Raw genomic sequence first — 20,934 nt, forward strand, 5'->3', positions numbered from 1 at the left:
CCAGCGATCAAGCCATCCTCAACGAGCTTCTCCAGGTCGTCCCGCTTGATAGTGGAGTAGATCCAGTCTCCCTAGATCCAACCCGGTGGCAGACCGGATCGCGTTGACATTCCCCGAGCCGTCTTCTTGCCCTTCATCGTTGTCGTCTCCTTCTTCGCGTGCTCCAGGGACGACGTCTTGTCCTTCCCCATCGTGGCGGACTACGCACGGGCGGAGCGGCAGCGACGAGAGTGGAGGAGGACGCGGTGGAGAAGCAGAGGAAGAAGAGAGAGATAATGAGGCGCACTGTGCAAACACATCAGCCTCGACGCCTTTTATGGGTCTATTTTCGAGTGGCTAACTTGTGGGCCCGAGAGATCCTATCAAATCCTTCAACAGTCGCTCACCCGATACGTGGCAAAAAAGGCGGCGCGGAGATCAAGGGGCCCCTGCCAGCCCGCTCCGATTACTGCGTGATACGTCCATTTTGCATCATGCTTTTATATCGATATTTATTGCATTATGGACTGTTATTTCACTTTATGTCACAATACTTATGGCTATTCTCTCTTATTTTACAAGGTTTACATAAGGAGGGAGAATGCCGGCAGCTGGAATTCTGGGCTGGAAAAGGAGCAAATACTAGAGACCTATTCTGCGCAACTCCAAAAGTCCTGAAACTCCACGGAACATCTTAAAATAAATGAAGAAAAATCCTCGCCAAAGATGAAGGCCAGGGGGCCCACACCATCCTCACGAGGGTGGGGGGAGCCCCCCCCCCTAGGGCGCACCCCCTACCTCGTGGGCCCCCTGGTGTCTCTCCGACGTCCATCTTCTCCTATATGAAGTCTTTCGATGAGAAAAAAATGAGAGGGAACTTTTTGGGACGAGACTCCGCCGCCACGAGGCGGAACCTTGGCGGAACCAATCTAGAGCTCCGGCAGAGCTGTTCTGCCGGGGATACTTCCCTCCGAGAGGGGGAATCATCACCATCGTCATCATCAACGCTCCTCTCATCAGGAGAGGGCAATCTCCATCAACATCTTCACCAGCACCATCTCATCTCCAAACCCTAGTTCATCTCTTGTATCCAATTCTTGTCTCAAATCCGGGATTGGTGCTAGTAGGTTGCTAGTAGTGTTGATTACTCCTTGTAGTTGATGCTAATTGGTTTATTTGGTGGAAGATCATATGTTCAGATCCTATATGCATATTATTACTCCTCTGATTATGAACATGAATATGCTTTGTGAGTAATTACGTTTGTTCCTGAGGACAAGGGAGAAGTCTTGCTATTAGTAGTCATGTGAATTTGATATTCGTTTGATATTTTGATAAGATGTATGTTGTCTAGCCTCTAGTGGTGTTATGTGAACGTCGACTACATAACACTTCACCATTATTTGGGCCTAGAGGAAGGCATTGGGAAGTAATAAGTAGATGATGGGTTGCTAGAGTGGCAGAAGCTTAAACCCTAGTTTATGCGTTGCTTCGTAAGGGGCTGATTTGGATCCACATGTTTCATGCTATGGTTAGGTTTACCTTAATACTTTTGTTGTAGTTGCGGATGCTTGCAATAGAGGTTAATCATAAGTGGGATGTTTGTTCAAGTAAGAATAGCACCCAAGCACCGGTCCACCCACATATCAAAGTATCGAACGCGAATCATATGAACGTGATGAAAACTAGCTTGACGATATTCCCATGTGTCCTCGGGAGCGCTTTTCCTATTATAAGAGTTTGTTCTGGCTTGTCCTTTGCTATAAAAAGGATTGGGACACCTTGCTGCACTTTATTTACTTTTGTTACTTGTTGCTCGTTACAATTTATCTTATCACAAAACTATCTGTTACCACTTATTTCAGTACTTGCAGAGAATACCTTGCTGAAAACCGCTTATCATTTCCTTCTGCTCCTCATTGGGTTCGACACTCTTACTTATGGAAAGGACTAAGATAGATCCCCTATACTTGTGGGTCATCAAGACTCTTTTCTGGCGCCGTTGCCGGGGAGTGTAGCGCCTTTGGTTGGTGGAATTTGGTAAGGAAAAATTTATATAGTGTGCTGAAATTTACTGTCACTTGTTACTATGGAAAGTAACTCTCTAAGGGGCTTGTTCGGGGTATCTTCACCCCGTCCAGTAGAGCAAAGAGTTGCTCCTCAACCAACTGAACCTGTTGAAAATGAAACTCCTTTTGAATTTCCTTCAGGTATGATGGAAAAACTGCTAGCTAATCCTTTTACAGGAGATGGAACAAAGCATCCTCATGAGCACTTAATATATGTGGATGAAGTCTGTGGATTATTTAAGTTTGCAGGTATACCCGATGATGTTGCTAAGAAAAAGGTCTTACCTCTATCTCTGAAGGGAGACGCATTGATATGGTATAGGCTATGTGATGATATGAGATCATGGAACTATAAAAGATTGAAATTGGAATTTCATCAAAAGTATTACCCTATGCATCTTGTTCATCGTGATCGCAATTATATATATAATTTCTGGCCTCACGAAGGAGAAAGCATCGCTTAAGCTTGGAGGAGGCTTAAATCAATATTATATTCATGCCCCAATCATGAGCTCTCAAGAGAAATAATTATGCAAAAAAATTATGCTCGGCTTTCTGAAAACAATCGCACCATGCTCGATACTTCTTGTGCTGGCTCTTTTATGATGAAGACTATTGAATTCAGATGGAATTTATTGGATAGAATTAAATGCAACTCTGAAGATTGGGACCTCGACGAAGGTAAGGAGTCAGGTATGACACCTAAGTTTGATTGTGTTAAATCTTTTATGGATACCGATATTTTCCGTAAGTTTAGCACTAAATATGGACTTGACTCTGAGATAGTAGCTTCTTTCTGTGAATCTTTTGCTACTTATGTTGATCTCCCTAAGGAGAAGTGGTTTAAATATCATCCTCGCATAGAAGTAAAAGTAGCTTCACCTATTAAAGTTGAAGAAAAGACTGTCACTTATAATGATCCTATTGTTCTACTTCTTATGTTGAGAAACCACCTTTCCCTGTTAGAATAAAGGATCATGCTAAAGCTTCAACTGTTGTTCGTAAAAGCAATATTAGAACTTATACACCTCCTGAGCAAGTTAAAGTAGAACCTAATAGTGTTATTGTTAAAGATCTCTTGTCTGATAATATTGATGGACACGTTATTCAATTCAAAGGTGAAACTGCTAGAATTGCTAAACCTTGTGATAAATATAAACAAAGACCTGTGGTAGGCATGCCTGTTATTTCTGTTAAAATAGGAGATCATTGTTATCATGGCTTATGTGATATGGGTGCTAGTGCTAGTGCAATACCTATTGACTTATACGAAGAAATTATGCATGACATTACACCTGTTGAGTTAGAAAAAATTGATGTTACTATTAAACTTGCTAATAGAGATACTATTTCACCAATGGGAATTGTTAGAGATGTTGAAGTCTTGTGTGGGAAAACTAAATATCCTGCTGATTTCTTGTTCTTGGTTCCCCACAAGATAGCTTTTATCCCATTATATTTGGTAGACCGTTCTTAAATACTGTCAATGCTACCATAGATTGCACAAAGAATGTTGTTACTGTTGGCTTGGATGATATGGTTCATGAGCTTAATTTCTCTAAATTTAGTAATCAACATCGTGAGGAAGAATTACCTAGTAAGGATGAAATTATTGGTCTTGCTTCTATTGTCGTACCTCCTAGCGATCCTTTAGAACACTATTTGCTAGACCATGAAAATGATATGTTCATGAATGAAAGAAGGGAAATAGATGAAGTATTCTTTAAACAGGAACCTATTCTGGAACACAATTTGCCTGTTGAAATTTTAGGGGATCCTCCTCCACCCAAGGGTGATCCCGTATTTGAGCTTAAACCGTTGCCTGATAATCTTAAATATTCTTATCTTGATGAAAAGAAGATATATCCTGTTATTATTAGTGCTAACCTTACAGAGCATGAAGAAGAAAGATTATTGAAAACTCTGAAGAAGCACCATGCTGCTATTGGATATACTCTTGATGATCTTAAGGGCATTAGTCCCACTCTATGTCAACATAAAATAAATTTGGAAGCAGATGCCAAACCAGTTCGTGATCCTCAACGGCGTCTGAATCCTAAAATGAAAGAAGTGGTAAGAAAAGAAATACTTAAGCTTCTGGAGGCAGGTATAATTTATCCCGTTGCTGATAGTCAGTGGGTAAGTCTTGTCCATTGTGTCCCTAAGAAGGGAGGTATTACTGTTGTTCCTAATGATAAAGATGAATTGATTCCACAAAGAATTATCACAGGTTATAGGATGGTAATTGATTTCTGCAAATTAAATAAAGCTACTAAGAAAGATCATTACCCCTTACCTTTTATTGATCAAATGCTAGAAAGATTATGCAAACATACACACTATTGCTTTCTAGATGGTTATTCTGGTTTCTCTCAAATACATGTGTCGGCTAGAGATCAATCAAAGACTACTGTTACATGCCCTTTTGGTACTTTTGCTTATAGACGTATGCCTTTTGGTCTATGTAATGCACCTGCTACCTTTCAAAGATGCATGATGGCTATATTCTCTGACTTTTGTGAAAAGATTTGTGAGGTTTTCATGGATGATTTTTCCGTCTATGGTTCCTCTTTTGATGATTGCTTGAGCAATCTTGATCGAGTTTTGCAGAGATGTGAAGAAACTAATCTTGTCTTGAATTGGGAAAAGTGCCACTTTATGGATAATAAAGGTATTGTCTTGGGCATAAAGTTTCTGAAAGAGGTATTGAAGTTGATAAAGCCAAGGTCGATGCTATTGAAAAGATGCCATGTCCCAAGGACATCAAAGGTATTAGAAGTTTCCTTGGTCAAGCCGGATTTTAAAGGAGGTTCATTAAGGACTTCTAAAAAAATTCTCGACCTCTGACTAATTTATTGCAAAAGGATATACCATTTGTCTTTGATGATGATTGTGTAGAAGCATTTGAAATACTTAAGAAAGAATTAGTCTCTGCACTTGTTGTTCAGCCACCTGATTGGAATTTACCCTTTGAAATTATGTGTGATGCTAGTGATTATGCCGTAGGTGCTATTCTAGGGCAAAGAGTTGATAAGAAATTAAATGTTATAGCTCTAGACAATGCTCAAAGAAATTATGCTACTACTGAAAAAGAGCTTTTAGAAGTTGTATTTGCTTGTGATAAGTTCAGACCTTATATTGTTGATTCTAAAGTAACTATTCACACTGATCATGCTTCTATTAAATACCTTATGGAAAAGAAAGATGCTAAACCTAGACTTATTAGATGGGTTCTCTTGCTACAAGAATTTGATTTGCATATTGTTGATAGAAAGGGAGCTGAGAACCCTGTTGTAGACAACTTGTCTAGGTTAGAGAATGTTCTTGATGACCCACTACCTATTAATGATAGCTTTCCTGATGAACAATTAAATGTTATAAGTAATTCTCGTAGTACTCCATGGTATGCTGATTATGCTAATTATATTGTTGCTAAGTTTATACCACCTAGCTTCACATACCAGCAAAAGAAAAAGTTTTTCTATGACTTGAGACATTACTTTTGGGATGACCCACATCTTTATAAAGGAGTAGATGGTGTTATTAGACGTTGTGTACCTGAGCATGAACAGGAACAGATCCTATGCAAGTGTCATTCCGAGGCTTATGGAGGACACCACGCTGGAGATAGAACTGCACATAAGGTATTGCAATCTGGTTTTTATTGGCCTACTCTCTTCAAGGATGCCCGTAAGTTTGTCTTGTCTTGTGATGAATGTTAAAGAATTGGTAATATTAGTAGACGTCAAGAAATGCCTATGAGTTATTCTCTTGTTATTGAACCGTTTGATGTTTGGGGCTTTGATTATATGGGACCTTTTCCTGCCTCTAATGGATACACACATATTTTAGTTGCTGTTGATTACGTTACTAAGTGGGTAGAAGCTATTCCAACTAGTAGTGTTGATCATAACACTTCTATTAAAATGCTCAAGGAAGTTATTTTTCCAAGGTTTGGAGTCCCTAGATATTTAATGACTGATGGTGGTTCATACTTTATTCATGGTGCTTTTCGTAAAATGCTTGCTAAATATGATGTTAATCATAGAATTGCATCTCCTTATCACCCTCAGTCTTGTGGTCAAGTAGAGTTGAGCAATAGAGAGCTCAAATTAATTTTGCAAAAGACTATTAATAGGTCTAGAAAGAATTGGTCCAAGAAACTTGATGATGCATTATGGGCTTATAGAACTGCATACAAAAATCCTATGTGTATGTCTCCGTATAGAATGGTTTATGGAAAAGCATGTCACTTACCTCTCGAACTAGAACATAAGGCATATTGGGCTATTAAAGAGCTCAACTATGGTTTCAAACTTGCCGGTGAAAAGAGGTTATTTGATATTAGCTCACTCGATGAATGGAGAACCCAAGCTTATGAAAAGCCATGTTGTTTAAAGAAAAAGTTAAAAGATGGCATGACAAAAGGATACAAAAGCGTGAGTTTAATGTAGGTGATTATGTATTGTTATACAACTCTCGTTAATGATTTTTTGCAGGGAAACTTCTCTCTAAATGGGAAGGCCCCTATGTTATCGAAGAGGTCTATCGTTCCGGTGCCATAAAAATCAACAACTTCGAGGGCACAAATCCGAAGGTGGTAAACGGTCAAAGAATCAAACATTATATCTCAGGTAATCCCATAAATGTTGAAACCAATATTACTGAAACTGTAACCCCAGAGGAATACATAAGGGACACTTTCCAGAACGTTTCAGACTCCGAAAAGGAATAGGTATGTGGTACGGTAAGTAAACCGACTCCAAAACAATTTTTAAGGCAATATTTCTCCGCTTTGGAATATTTAGAAAAATAGAAAAATAAGTAGCAGTCCTGGAAGGACACAAGGGCCCCACAAGGGTGGTGGGCGCGCCCCCCTACCTCATGAGCACCTCGTGTGCCTTCCGGACTCTGTTTTCTTGCACGTTACGTATTTTGGTCGGTAAAAATTCATTATATAACCTCTCGAAGGTTTTGACTCTCGTATCACGCAAATCTCCTCTGTTTTCGTTTCGAGCTGTCCCGTTGCAGATTAAATCAACATGTCTTCCCAGGATTCGGAAGGAGAAAGCTATGTGGATGATTACTTAGCAAATCCAAAGGTCTATGGAGATGTGGAACATGATGGATGGACCACGGAGGAAGAAGAGGACTATGAACCCAAGGGGAAGGAAGAGACGAGCTCAGATGAAGATGAAGCACCATTACCTCAACCTGGGGACATGCACGTGGAGTTCAAAAAGTCAAGTCTCCCTGATAGGGTAAAGAAACCCAAGTTCGAGTTTATCCCTTTTCGTCTCTTGCAGGAAAATAAGCAGGACCTATGCAAAAAGATATTAACCCTGGAGTGGGAGATTGATGATCCGAGGGATCAAAATGTCGTCTTCAAGCGCAAATTAAGGGAGAAGCCTAAGCCATCAACTAAGCCAACATCACCTCCACCTTCTTCACCGACAAAGGAGATATAATCACATGGGTATGGGCACTCCCCTTGGCAACTGCCAAGCTTGGGGGAGGTGCCCCGGTATCGTATCACAATCACAACTCCTATCTTTACCGTTTTTCTTAGTTCGATCCTATTAGTAGTATCTTGATCTAGTAGAATAAAGTTTATGGCATGATCTAGTTTTGAGTTTGCTTTATGATCTCTCTTTGTAATCGAGTCCGTGAGCAATATATAATAAAGATTAGTGTTGAGTCAAGGGCTTGATTATTTTTCCATGATCTTGGGTGAATAAAAGAAAAGAATAAAAAGAAACAAAAAGTTCATATTGATCTTATTGAGAGTAATGACTTCACATAGAAGAGTCTGATGATTAAAAGTTGTTGGGAGTTGGCAGACATAGCTTTGGTCATTGTTGCAATTAATAGGAAGTAATAAGGAAAGAGAGGTTTTCACATATAGATATATTATCATTGAAATCTTTTATGATTGGGAGCACTCATTAAAATATGACATGCTAAAGGGTTGATGTTGGACAAGGAAGACAACGTAATGAGTTATGTCTTTCTTATATCTGAGATAAAGTATGTTGTCATGGATCCTCTAACTTGTTGATCTTGCCTTTCCCCCTCATGCTAGCCAAATTCTCAGCACCAAGTAGAAATACTACTTGTGCTTCCAAATACCCTTAAACCAGTTTTGCCATGAGAGTCCACCATATCTACCTATGGATTGAGTAAGATCCTTCAAGTAAGTTGTCATTGGTGCAAAGCAATAAAAATTGCTCTAAATATGTATGATTGATTGGTGTGGGAGAAATAAGCTTTATACGATCTTGTGATGTGGAAGTAATAAAAGCGACAGACTGCATAATAAAGGTTCATATCACAAGGGGCAATATAAAGTGACGTTCTTTCGCATTGAGATTTTATGCATACAACCATAAAAGTGCATGGCAACCTCTGCTTCCCTCTGCGAAGGGCCTATCCTTTATTATTATCTTCTACCTTATGCAAGAGTCATGGTGATCTTCACCTTTTCTTTTTCATTTTATCCTTTGGCAAGCTCAGCATGTTGGAAAGAACATGATATATATATCTAATTGGATGTAGGGGAGCATGAAACATTATTGTTGACATTACCGTTGAGGTAAAAGGTTGTGGGGCAAAACTATAAGCCCCTATCTTTCTATGTGTCCGATTAAAACTTCATAACCACAAGTATTGCGTGAGTGTTAGCAATTATGGAGGACTAAATGATAACTGAGTATGTGGACTTGCTTTTTAGCTCTGACATAGACTCTTTCCGATGTTATGATAAATTGAAATTACTTCAATGACCAAGATTATAGTTTGTTGGAGCCCAATAAGGTTTATGATTTATACTTTTGCACTGTGAATAGATCATCACTTGAACATAAGTAATCATATGACAAAATCTATATATGTTGCTGTTATGAGAATAATCATGATGCCTTCATGTCCGTATTTTATTTTTATGATGCCTCTACCTCAAAACGTGAGGACATATTTATTGTTATCGGCTTTTCGCTTGAGAACAAGCGAGGTCTAAGCTTGGGGGAGTTGATACATCCATTTTGCATCATGCTTTTATATCGATATTTATTGCATTATGGACTGTTATTTCACTTTATGTCACAATACTTATGGCTATTCTCTCTTATTTTACAAGGTTTACATAAGGAGGGAGAATGCCGGCAGCTGGAATTCTGGGCTGGAAAAGGAGCAAATATTAGAGACCTATTCTGCGCAACACCAAAAGTCCTGAAACTCCACAGAACATATTAAAATAAATAAAGAAAAATCCTCGCCAAAGATGAAGGCCAGGGGGCCCACACCCTGCTCACGAGGGTGGGGCGCCCCCCCCCCCCCTAGGGCGCGCCCACCTACCTCGTGGGCCCCCTGGTGGCTCTTCGACGTCCATCTTCTCCTATATGAAGTCTTTCGATGAGAAAAAATCAGAGGGAACTTTTCGGGACGAGACTCCGCCGCCACGAGGCGGAACCAATCTAGAGCTCCGGCAGAGCTGTTCTGCCGGGGATACTTCCCTCCGGGAGGGGGAAATCATCACCATCGTCATCACCAACGCTCCTCTCACCGGGAGAGGGCAATCTCCATCAACATCTTCACCAGCACCATCTCATCTCCAAACCCTAGTTCATCTCTTGTATCCAATTCTTGTCTCAAAGTCCGGGATTGGTGCTAGTAGGTTGCTAGTAGTGTTGATTACTCCTTGTAGTTGATGCTAATTGGTTTATTTGGTGGAAGATCATATGTTCAGATCCTATATGCATATTATTACCCCTCTGATTATGAACATGAATATGCTTTGTGAGTAATTACGTTTGTTCCTGAGGACAAGGGAGAAGTCTTGCTATTAGTAGTCATGTGAATTTGGTATTCGTTTGATATTTTGATAAGATGTATGTTGTCTAGCCTCTAGTGGTGTTATGTGAATGTCGAATACATAACACTTCACCATTATTTGGGCCTAGAGGAAGGCATTGGGAAGTAATAAGTAGATGATGGGTTGCTAGAGTGACAGAAGCTTAAACCCTAGTTTATGCGTTGCTTCGTAAGGGGCTGATTTGGATCCACATGTTTCATGCTATGGTTAGGTTTACCTTAATAATTTTGTTGTAGTTGCGGATTCTTGCAATAGAGGTTAATCATAAGTGGGATGTTTGTTCAAGTAAGAACAGCACCCAAGCACCAGTCCACCCACATATCAAATTATCAAATTATCGAACGCGAATCATATGAACGTGATGAAAACTAGCTTGACGATATTCCCATGTGTCCTCGGGAGCGCTTTTCCTATTATAAGAGTTTGTTTCGGCTTGTCCTTTGCTACAAAAAGGATTGGGACACCTTTCTGCACTTTATTTACTTTTGTTACTTGTTGCTCGTTACAATTTATCTTATCACAAAACTATCTGTTACCACTTATTTCAGTACTTGCAGAGAATACCTTGCTGAAAACTGCTTATCATTTCCTTCTGCTCCTCGTTGGGTTCGACACTCTTACTTATCGAAAGGACTATGATAGATCCCCTATACTTGTGGGTCATCATTGTGGCACGCCCCGTCCGGTGCGCTTCTCAAAAGTTTCGAATCCCGCGAGATCCAGAAACAGCAGAGCAACCAATCACACCAAAGATTTCGTGCCGTAACAACACTCGAAGATTGTCAATATAGTTCACTCGACAACCTCTGAATCGATCAAGGCGGCTGAAATAAGGTCGAAGCCTCAACATGATTTTCAGATTCCGATCGAATGCCTCTGGGGCATATAATCGAGTCGGACCAATTTCAACCCTTCTTCAGTCGGACCTCAATCCATTCGGGGGCTAATGATGATGACATGTATCTAGGGTAGGGTCATAGGCCTGTCCTAGACACCCCACCCAAGGACACTGCCCTAAAGTCAAGTACATTCAAGAACCAACAGAAGATACCGACTAAAATCGCATTAGAGTGCAATCCACTCGACCAAACATAACACTTGGATACCCAAATTCCACTCGACCAGTATACAGTCAATCGACCGCATGAAGAATCACTCGGAGAATGGAAGGTCTAAAGTCACTCAGGTTGGCAACGGTCAAACATTCACTCCGTGGTGTTAAAGATCATGTATAGCTCTTTATAGCTAGCGTTACCAGTAACGACCTATCTTAATGTACATTGAACCCTCCGTAATGTGGGATGGCTGGGGTTCTGGCGCACTCTATATAAGCCACCCCCTCCTCTGGCACAAGGGATCGCACCCCCCTGTAACTCTCACGCATAATCTAGTCGACCAAGCCTCCGGGCACCGAGACGTAGGGCTGCTACTTCCTCCGAGAAGGTCCTGAACTCGTAAACCTTGCATGCACAACCTCACCATAGCTAGGATCTTGCCTCCTCCTAGGTACCCCCTATGCTATTGTCAGACTTACTCCCACGACAGGCAGGGTGTTTGACATTCATTCCCATTTCTTGCATGGGACCTAAGCATGCAACCAAGAACACAAATGTGAATTTTCAACCAATTTATATGCATTAGAGCATGTGCATGTAGTTCAAATTTGAATTATGCACATGAATGCAGTGAAGACTCAATCAATGCATAAAATGTCCAAACGAAACCCGAAAAATCACAAAAATTGACACAACACTCCTGTTGTTCTACGTTGACACGAGAAAACTTTTGAAAGCAATAAGAGGCAATGGATATCGTTTCGTCCCCAAAGGTGGGACGTTCCCTACCGAAACAATCATGCTTGTTGTGAGAAGCTCTGGTTTGTGAGAAGCATATACCCAAACATACCCCAAATGGGACAAAAAAATTACCACGGCATGTTGATGCCGCTCCATGACTGCATGCCAAGTTTCATGAATTTCAGATGAGCTTTGTATTTACTAGAATTTAAAAACCAGGTATCTCAATGTTTGCGGCCGAGTGACGGTGGCAGGGTGTTTGACATTCATTCCCATTTCTTGCATGGGGTCTAAGCATGCATCCAAGAACACATATTTGAATTTTCAACCAATTTATATGCATTAGAGCATGTGCATTTAGTTCAATTTTGAATTATGCACATGAATGCATTGAAAACTAAGTTAATGCGTAAAAATGTCCAAACGAACCCCGAAAAAACATAAAAATTGACAGAATACTCCTGTTGTTCTACGTTAACAAGAGAAAAAAATTGAAAGCAATAAGAGGTCATGGATATCATTGTGTCTCCAAAGGTGGGACATTCCCTATCGAAACCATCATGCTTGTTGTGAGAACCTCTGGTTTGTGAGAAGCACATACCCAAACCTGCCCCAAATGGGACAAAAAATTTACCACAGCATGTTGATGCCGCTCCATGATAGCATGCCAAGTTTCATGAATTTCAGACGAGTTTTGGATTTACTAGAATTTAAGAACAAGGTACCTCAATGTTTGCGCCCGAGTGACGGTGGCAGGGTGTTAGACATTCATTGCCATTTCTTGCATGGGACCTAAGCATGCAACCAAGAACACATATTTGAATTTTCAACCAATTTATATGCATTAGAGCATCTGCATGTAGTTCAAATTTGAATTATGCACTTGAATGCATTAAAAACTAAGTTAATGCATGAAATGTCCGAATGAACCCGGAAAAATCATAAAAATTGACACAACACTCCTGTTGTTCTACATTGACACGAGAAATTTTTTGAAAGCAATAAGAGGCAATGGATATCATTTTGTCCCCAAAGGTGGGACGTTCCCTACCGAAACCATCATTCTTGTTGTGGGAAGCTCTGGTTTGTGAGAAGCATATACCCAAACCTGCCCCAAATGGGACAAAAAATTTACCACGACATGTTGATGCCGCTCCATGATAGCATGCCAAGTTTCATGAATTTCATACGAGTTTTGGATTTACTAGAAATTAAAAACAAGGTATCTCAATGTTTGCGGCCGAGTGACGGAGGCAGGGTGTTTGACATTTATTCTCATTTCTTGCATAGGACCTAAGCATACAACCAATGACACAGATTTGAATTTTTAACCAATTTATATGCATTAGAGCATGTGCATGTAGTTCAAATTTGAATTATGCACATAAATGCATTGAAAACTCAATTAGTGCATAAAATGTCCAAACAAACCCCGAAAAATCCCAAAAATTGACACAAAACTCTTGTTGTTCTATGTTGACACTAGGAAAAAAATTCAAATCGAGAAGAGGCAATGGATATCGTTTAGTCTAGAAAGGTGAACGTTCCCTACCGAAACCATCAGGCTTGTTGTGAGAAGCTCTGGTTTGTGACAAGCATATCCCCAAACCTGCCCCAAATGGGACAAATTTTTTACCACGGCATGTTGATGCTGCTCCATGACAGCATGCCAAGTTTCATGAATTTCGGACGAGCTTTGGATTTACTAGAATTTAATGCGTAAAATGTTCAAACGAATCCTGAATAATTCTAATTCTTGTACGACACACATATAGTTGCATGTTCACTGCAGATAAAAGGTCTAGCAGTTCAAACAGTGTCCATTGTCGTTGTGACCCCATTATGTAATTCAAATAAAGAAGAAAAATCAAGTAGATCCCACACAGTTTATTATCACCAACCGTGTGAGATGCAGCACAAAACATCCTAGAGCACCGTCGGTGTATAGTACACCTATGGTTTACGCGAGAAGGTATGTCGGTTACAGTTCACAGCCGGTGTCTCAAGCACACTAGCTCGCTCGCCAAATATCATTTCACTATTCAATCGTCGCCGGTGAAAGATGGGCATGTGGACCCACTTCGTGAGGGCAACTTCGGTGGCCCACTCCGGCGAGAGCACGGTCGCAGCCACCATGCGCATGCTAACAATGTGCATGAGCGCGGCCGCAATCTGCGACTGTGCGGCCAACGCAGCCAAAACGGCCGATGTTGCTTCTCAGGTGGCGGCAACAACATCTGCCTCGGGGATAGCAACTGGCGAGAGCAGCATAGTAGCTATCTGTTCCGCTGCGATGGCCTTAGATCTGATGGAGGCTGCCCACGACCATGTCAAGGCCGCCCACGCCCAGCTCGTGGCGGTCACCGCACAAATCGAACGAAGCTTCTCCGACAACTGTCGGCAACCCATGGCCGAAGCATTGGCAATCGTCGAGAGCGTTTGAGCAGCCGTCCATTCCTCTGCTGCATACCTTGCAGCGACGGAGCCCGTTCAAGCCCAGATCCCGGCCGCCCATGCCCAGCTCGTGGCGGCCTTTTCCAAAGAGATGGCAGACACGAATGGCGCGATGCTTGCTGAGTATGGTGCGATGGATGCCATGGAGCCCCTTCCCTAGGAGACCGTCAGGCGCGAGCTGGACATGGGGGCGACGGCAGAGATCGACGAGCACCAGCCATAGTAGTACTCTTTGTTTTGTTTAATTAAGAGCACATGTCTTTAATTTGTAAGAGTAATGTTTAGGTCAGCTAGCTCTGTTTAATTGCTGAACTTGCTCGAAAGGGAAGTGTGGGTGTGCTGTAGTCTCCTTCGTGTACCCAAATTATGCAATAATGTGGATGACCACTGTAACCAGGGAAATTCGAACCAAAATTTTTGATGTTCAAACTCATCACACACGGGTTAAGCTATCTGAATCGTTTGTGATGTTCACATATTGTACAAAGTTCCGAATAAGCGACCGTGTCTGATGACACTGTTGGGGAACGTAGTAATTTCAAAAAAATTCCTACGCACACGCAAGATCATGGTGATGCATAGCAACGAGAGGGGAGAGTGTTTTCCACGTACCCTCGTAGACCGAAAGTGGAAGCGTTAGCACAACGCGGTTGATGTAGTCGTACATCTTCATGGCCCGACCGATCAAGCACCGAAACTACGGCACCTCCGAGTTCTAGCACACGTTCAACTCGATGACGATCCCCGGACTCCGATCCAGCAGAATGTCGGGGAAGAGTTCCATCAGCACGACGGCATGGTGACGATCTTGATGTTCTACCGTTGCAGGGCTTCGCCTAAGCACCACTACAATATTATCGAGGATTATGGTGGAGGGGGGCACCGCACACGGCTAAGAGATCAATGATCAATTGTTGTGTCTATGGGGTGCCCCCTACCCCCGTATATAAAGGAGCAAGGGGGAGGAGGTGCGGCCAGGCAAGGGGCGCGCCAGGAGGAGTCCTACTCCCACCGGGAGTAGAACTCCCCCCCCCCCCTTTTCCATGTTGGACTAGGACTTGGGGGAAGGAGAGAAAGAGGTGAAAGGAAAGGGGGGCGCCGCCCCCCTCCTTGTACAATTCGGACTTGGGGGGGAGGGGCGCGCGGCTGCCCCTTGGCCTCCTCTCTACTTCCTCCACTAGGCCCATTAAGGCCCATTAGGTTACCGGGGGGTTCCGCTAACCTCCCGGTACTCCGGTAAAATGTCGATTTCACCCAGCACACTTCCGATGTCCAAACATAGGCTTCCAATATATCAATCTTTATGTATCGACCATTTCGAGACTCCTCGTCATGTCCCCGATCTCATCCGGGACTCCGAACTCCTTCGGTACATCAAAACACATAAACTCATAATATAACCGTCATCAAACTTTAAGCATGCGGACCCTACGGGTTCGAGAACTATGTAGACATGACCGAGACACGTCTCCGGTAAATAACCATTAGCGGAACCTGGATGCTCATATTGCCTCCCACATATTCTACGAAGATCTTTATCGGTCAGACCACATAACAACATACGGTGTTCCCTTTGTCATCGGTATGTTACTTGCTCGAGATTCGATCGTCGGTATGTTAATACCTAGTTCAATCTCGTTACCGGCAAGTCTCTTTACTCGTTCTGTAATACATCATCCCGCAACTAACTCATTAGCTGCAATGCTTGCAAGGCTTAAGTGATGTGCATTACCGAGAGGGCCCAGAGATACCTCTCCGACAATCGGAGTGACAAATCCTAATCTCGAAATACGCCAACCCAACAAGTACCTTCAGAGATACCTGTAGAGCACCTTTATAATCACCCAGTTACATTGTGACGTTTGGTAGCACACAAAGTGTTCCTCCGGTAAACGGGAGTTGCATAATCTCATAGTCATAGGAACATGTATAAGTCATGAAGAAAGCAATAGCAACAAACTAAACGATCAAGTGCTAAGCTAATAGAATGGGTCAAGTCAATCACATCATTCTCCTAATGATGTGATCCCGTTAATCAAATGGCAACTCATGTCTATGGTTAGGAAACACAACCATCTTTGATCAACGAGCTAGTCAAGTAGAGGCATACTAGTGACACTTTGTTTGTCTATGTATTCACACATGTATTATGTTTCCAGTTAATACAATTCTAGCATGAATAATAAACATTTATCATGATATAAGGAAATAAATAATAACTTTATTATTGCCTTTAGGGCATATTTCCTTCAGACACTTTGTGCGCCAGTTTTTTCGCTGAAGCGATTCCAAATTTTTGGCTTCCGCGGAAATATCTACCTCCCTGCCCCCTCCCCCTTACCAAAAGCCACATTTCCCCTGTTTCTGACTTCCTTTCCAAGTTGAAACCTTCACTCCTTGCTTGCAGCACCGCCTCCTCGCCAGCGACCCTCCTTCACGCTGCTCGGCCTTGTCTATCCAGGCAAGTAATCCATACCCGACCCCCATCCTTCTCCTCCTTCCACATCCCACATGCCCCGACCTCCAGCGTGACACCTTCCACCCAAATCACCGACCCCTCCACCAAATAAGCGCCGCCCTAAGCCATGGTGCACGTAGTATAGCCAGGATCTCAAGGAGCATTTGGCAGTGGAGCAGCAAATCACGGCCGCACGCGTAGATGAGGTCGCGATGGCTGCCATTCGTACCGAACCCCAGATCTTGGAGGAGCACCTTGCCATTTTCTAGCTACGTCGGTTAAGCACGCTCGGTTTACCTGTTGTGTGTGCTGCTCCTGCCTTTCCTTCACAAATTCTAGTGAATTGTGCTATCTAATTTTACCATGCAATCTGTTGCTCTAGTGTATATGTTCTATATGTCGTGCAGTGTGGTGCTCACTTATTAACTATTTTGTTAATTAGTTGTCGTCTTCAGTTAACTGTTTGGTTCAATTCTATAAATGTGATGTTCAATTCTTCAGGCTGCAATTTTGTATTATCTTCCATGTGAGAAATAAATCGAATTTATCTTTACAAAATACATGAGAAACGAATACAATTGATATATTTCCAAGTTGTCAAGCATGCATGGTTTGGTTATACATTGTGCAATGTGGTGCTCAGTTAACGTCTAGTTCATTTGTGTTGTGGTGTTTAATTAACTTTTTGGTTCAATTATGCAATGCGATGTTCAATAGTTGTGGGTGTATTCTGTTATTGTGTACCATGTGAGGAATAAATTGAATTTGGCTGTAGTAAATACATGAGAAACAAATACAATTGCTATATTTCCAAGTTGTTAAGCATACTTGGTTTGGTTAACTGTCTGATCTTCTATTAGGAGTATGTTATATTTTGCAGTGTGGTGCTCAGTTAATATTTGGTTCATTTGTTGTAGTGTTCAGTTAACTGCTTGGTTCAATTCTGCAATGCGATGTCCAATTGTCGTTGGTAGAATTTTGTATTGTTGTGCATGTGAGAAATAAATCGAATTTGACTGCACTTAATAAATGAGAAACATATACAAGTGCTATATTTCCTAGTTCTTAATCATGCTTGGTTTGGATAAATGGGTTTTCCATGTGGCTTGAATTAATCTGATGAATCTGCAATGTGCTTATTTTTCATCAACATATTTTACTGATAGCATGCGAACCCTTACTTAACCTGATGACTAACTACCTTATATGTGTTGCAGGGAAACAATGGGAAGCATTGCGGTTTACAATCGAGGTTAGCACACCCATGGTCCATTGTCTAATAGCACATTATTGTGCAATTGCAGGAACCATTCTAATATTTAGGTTTTTAATAGTTTGGTCTTGCACATGTAGGTCCTGCTGTCAGAGGTTTTGACTCACTGTTCGACCCTTTTGCATATGGGGAAATGAGTTGTCCATGAATATTAATCAAGTCAAGAAACTCAAAAAGATTGTTATGATAAAGAAATTAGCGAGAAAAAACAACAAGATCTTTGTCTGCACAATGAACAAGACATTAGTTCACTACAAGATGGTACTAACTATTATACCTTGCCTTTTTTATTCCTTTGCCCCATTTCCAATATAGAGAAGATATTTATGCACATGCTTGTTTTCAGGCCTTTCCAAAGCAGTTCACTAATGATTACCTCTCAAACCACCTCTATGGTCAGGAGGTGAGGAAGGTTTTCATACAACACCCACGGTTCAATATTGAAGTGTTTCTGAAGAGGACGAAAGATGGACGGTAAATTATCCACAGGGACTGGCCTAAAGTTGCAAGACATTCAACATGAATGAAGTATCAATATTCGCCTTCCGCTCCAGCAGTTTTCCAGATGAGATGCATCTGTCTATATACCGTCTGTGATGCTAATTTCGAAAGGTTCTACACGTTACATGTGAAACTTGATGCTCGTGTAGTTGTGTAATGAGGTAGCTGAGTGTTGAAGCTATATCACGTTGTACTCTCATGTATTTCAATTATGAAATCCTGCTTCCTTAATATGGAAATGAAATATATTATGTGCTTAATATGAATGTCAATTATATTAATAAATGGATTATTAATAATAGGGCAATTAGCCTGCTAATGGAGAATTAGCATGACAATTGGGTTTTTCTATTGCAAACGGTTATTTAGAAAATACCGTGGGCGATGACCTCAGGCAACACACATAGTTTTTAGGAATAAACTGTGTTAGATCAATGAACAATAACACACGACCTTCTCTTAAAAACTGTTTGCATTAGGCCACCTTGCACAAACGTTTACCACATAAAAACGGTGTGTGATGGACAGCCTTTGCCACACCATTTCTTCTACGCATCGTGTATGATGCATTCAATAACGCAAACGATAAAATTGTTAATATCGTGTGTAATGGCAACGCTATCACAAATGATTTAACGGGGAAACTCATGTGTGATGTACATGTGAACGGAAATATTTTCCTTGGAGCGACTATGTGGGATGTATATACGAACGGAAACGTTTAGCGGGGACTGACTGTATGGGATGTAATTGCGACCGGAAATAATTTTGCCTGTATAATTGTATTTTTTAGATCTACTGTACGTATTTCTGTATTTGAGCGCTCTCCGGTCGCACAGGACCGCATTTTGCCAACCGTGTGTGCCAGGAGGGCATATCTCCGACGGTTTCTGGGTCGTGTGGGAAGGACCCCCTATCGCCGTCACTCACTAGGCGACGGTTCCAAATGTCGTCGCGGAAAGGGGTTAAAAACCGTTTGTATAGCACCGACGCGTACCAGTGTATATCAAGTGATCAGAAATCCAATATTCAATCCAACATAACGGAACATCAAAGAGCAAGACTCAATTCATCACAACAAGATAGAAAGGGAAGAACACCATATGATCCAACTATATTAAGAAAGCTCGAGGTACATCAAGATCGTGCCAAATCAAGAGCACGAGAGAGAGAGAGAGAGCAAACACATAGCTACTGGTAGATACCCTCAGCCCCGAGGGTGAACTACTCCCTTCTCGTCATGGGGACAGCTGGGATGATGAAGATGGCCTCTGATGATTATTTCCCCCTCCAGCAGGGCACCGAAAAAGGCCTCCAGATTGGATCTCTTCGGAACAGAGGTTTGCGGCGGCGGAGTTGAAGTTCTCGGTTTACTGGGGGTTTCCCTATTTATAAGAATTCTCAGCATTGGAATCATGCAAAAAGGAGTTATGAGGGGCCCACTAGGCAACAGCACATGGCCACCCCCTGGGTGCGCCGGGCTGCCTTGTCACCTCCTCATGAGTCTTCTGGTCCTCCCACGAAGCTTCGGGGGTCTCTTCTGTTCCAAGAAAATTCATCAAAAAGTTTCATTGCGTTTGGACTTCATTTGGTATGATTTTTTGGAAAGCCAAAAACAAGCAGAAAACAGCAACTGGCATTGGGCACTAAGTTAATATGTTAGGCCATTAAAACATATAAAAGTCCTATAAGAGCGCACCAAAACCATATAAAATTATTTCTAAAATGGCATGAATTAATACTTCATAAATTATAGATACGTAGTGTGAATGCTAGCATAGTGCATAAATTAGATCAATGATAATTTCAATCACTTTTTCTAGCATCACTATATATCATAAACAATAGCTCATCACATAAAATTTCGCATGATCAAGTAGCAACTATTCACATGTTAAAGTATAGACCATAAACTTTCTTGAAAACTAACAAACTATGTTCTCAATCATCAAACAATTGCAGTTCATCTTATTTTCAGGAAGGGTCTATGTAAGAGCTTCAATTTAGCAAATCCCACATACTCAACTAATCATTTAGTCTTCCATGATTGCTGACACTCAAAGCATAATTTTTGAACAAATCATTTCAGTCAAACACATAGAAAGATAGGGGCTTAATGTTTGGCCTCCCAACTTATTTATCTCAGGGATAATGTCAATAATAATAACTCATGATTACCTATATTCAACTGGATATATGTGCCTGGATCATTCCGTACCACATGATGCCTTCCAAGTGGAGAATAATTAAGGTTGGAAATAAGAATGAACACTATTGAGTCCTGCATAAAAGTAAAAGATAGGCCCTTGGCAGAGGGAAGCATAGGTCATCATGCACTTTTGATTTTTGGATGTGCAAGCCCTTAATACAAAGGAACTTCACTTTATATTACCCCTTGTGATAGCAACCTTTATTGTGTAGTCCATCGCTTTTATTTCTTTACCATCACAAGTTCGTACAAAGCTTATTTCCCTTTGCAATAAGAGATCATACATATTTAGGAGCAATTTTATTGTGTTTTGCACCGATGACAA

This window comes from Triticum aestivum, chromosome 1A (genome assembly GCF_018294505.1).
Source record: "Triticum aestivum cultivar Chinese Spring chromosome 1A, IWGSC CS RefSeq v2.1, whole genome shotgun sequence".
NCBI classification, from domain to species: domain Eukaryota; kingdom Viridiplantae; phylum Streptophyta; class Magnoliopsida; order Poales; family Poaceae; genus Triticum; species Triticum aestivum.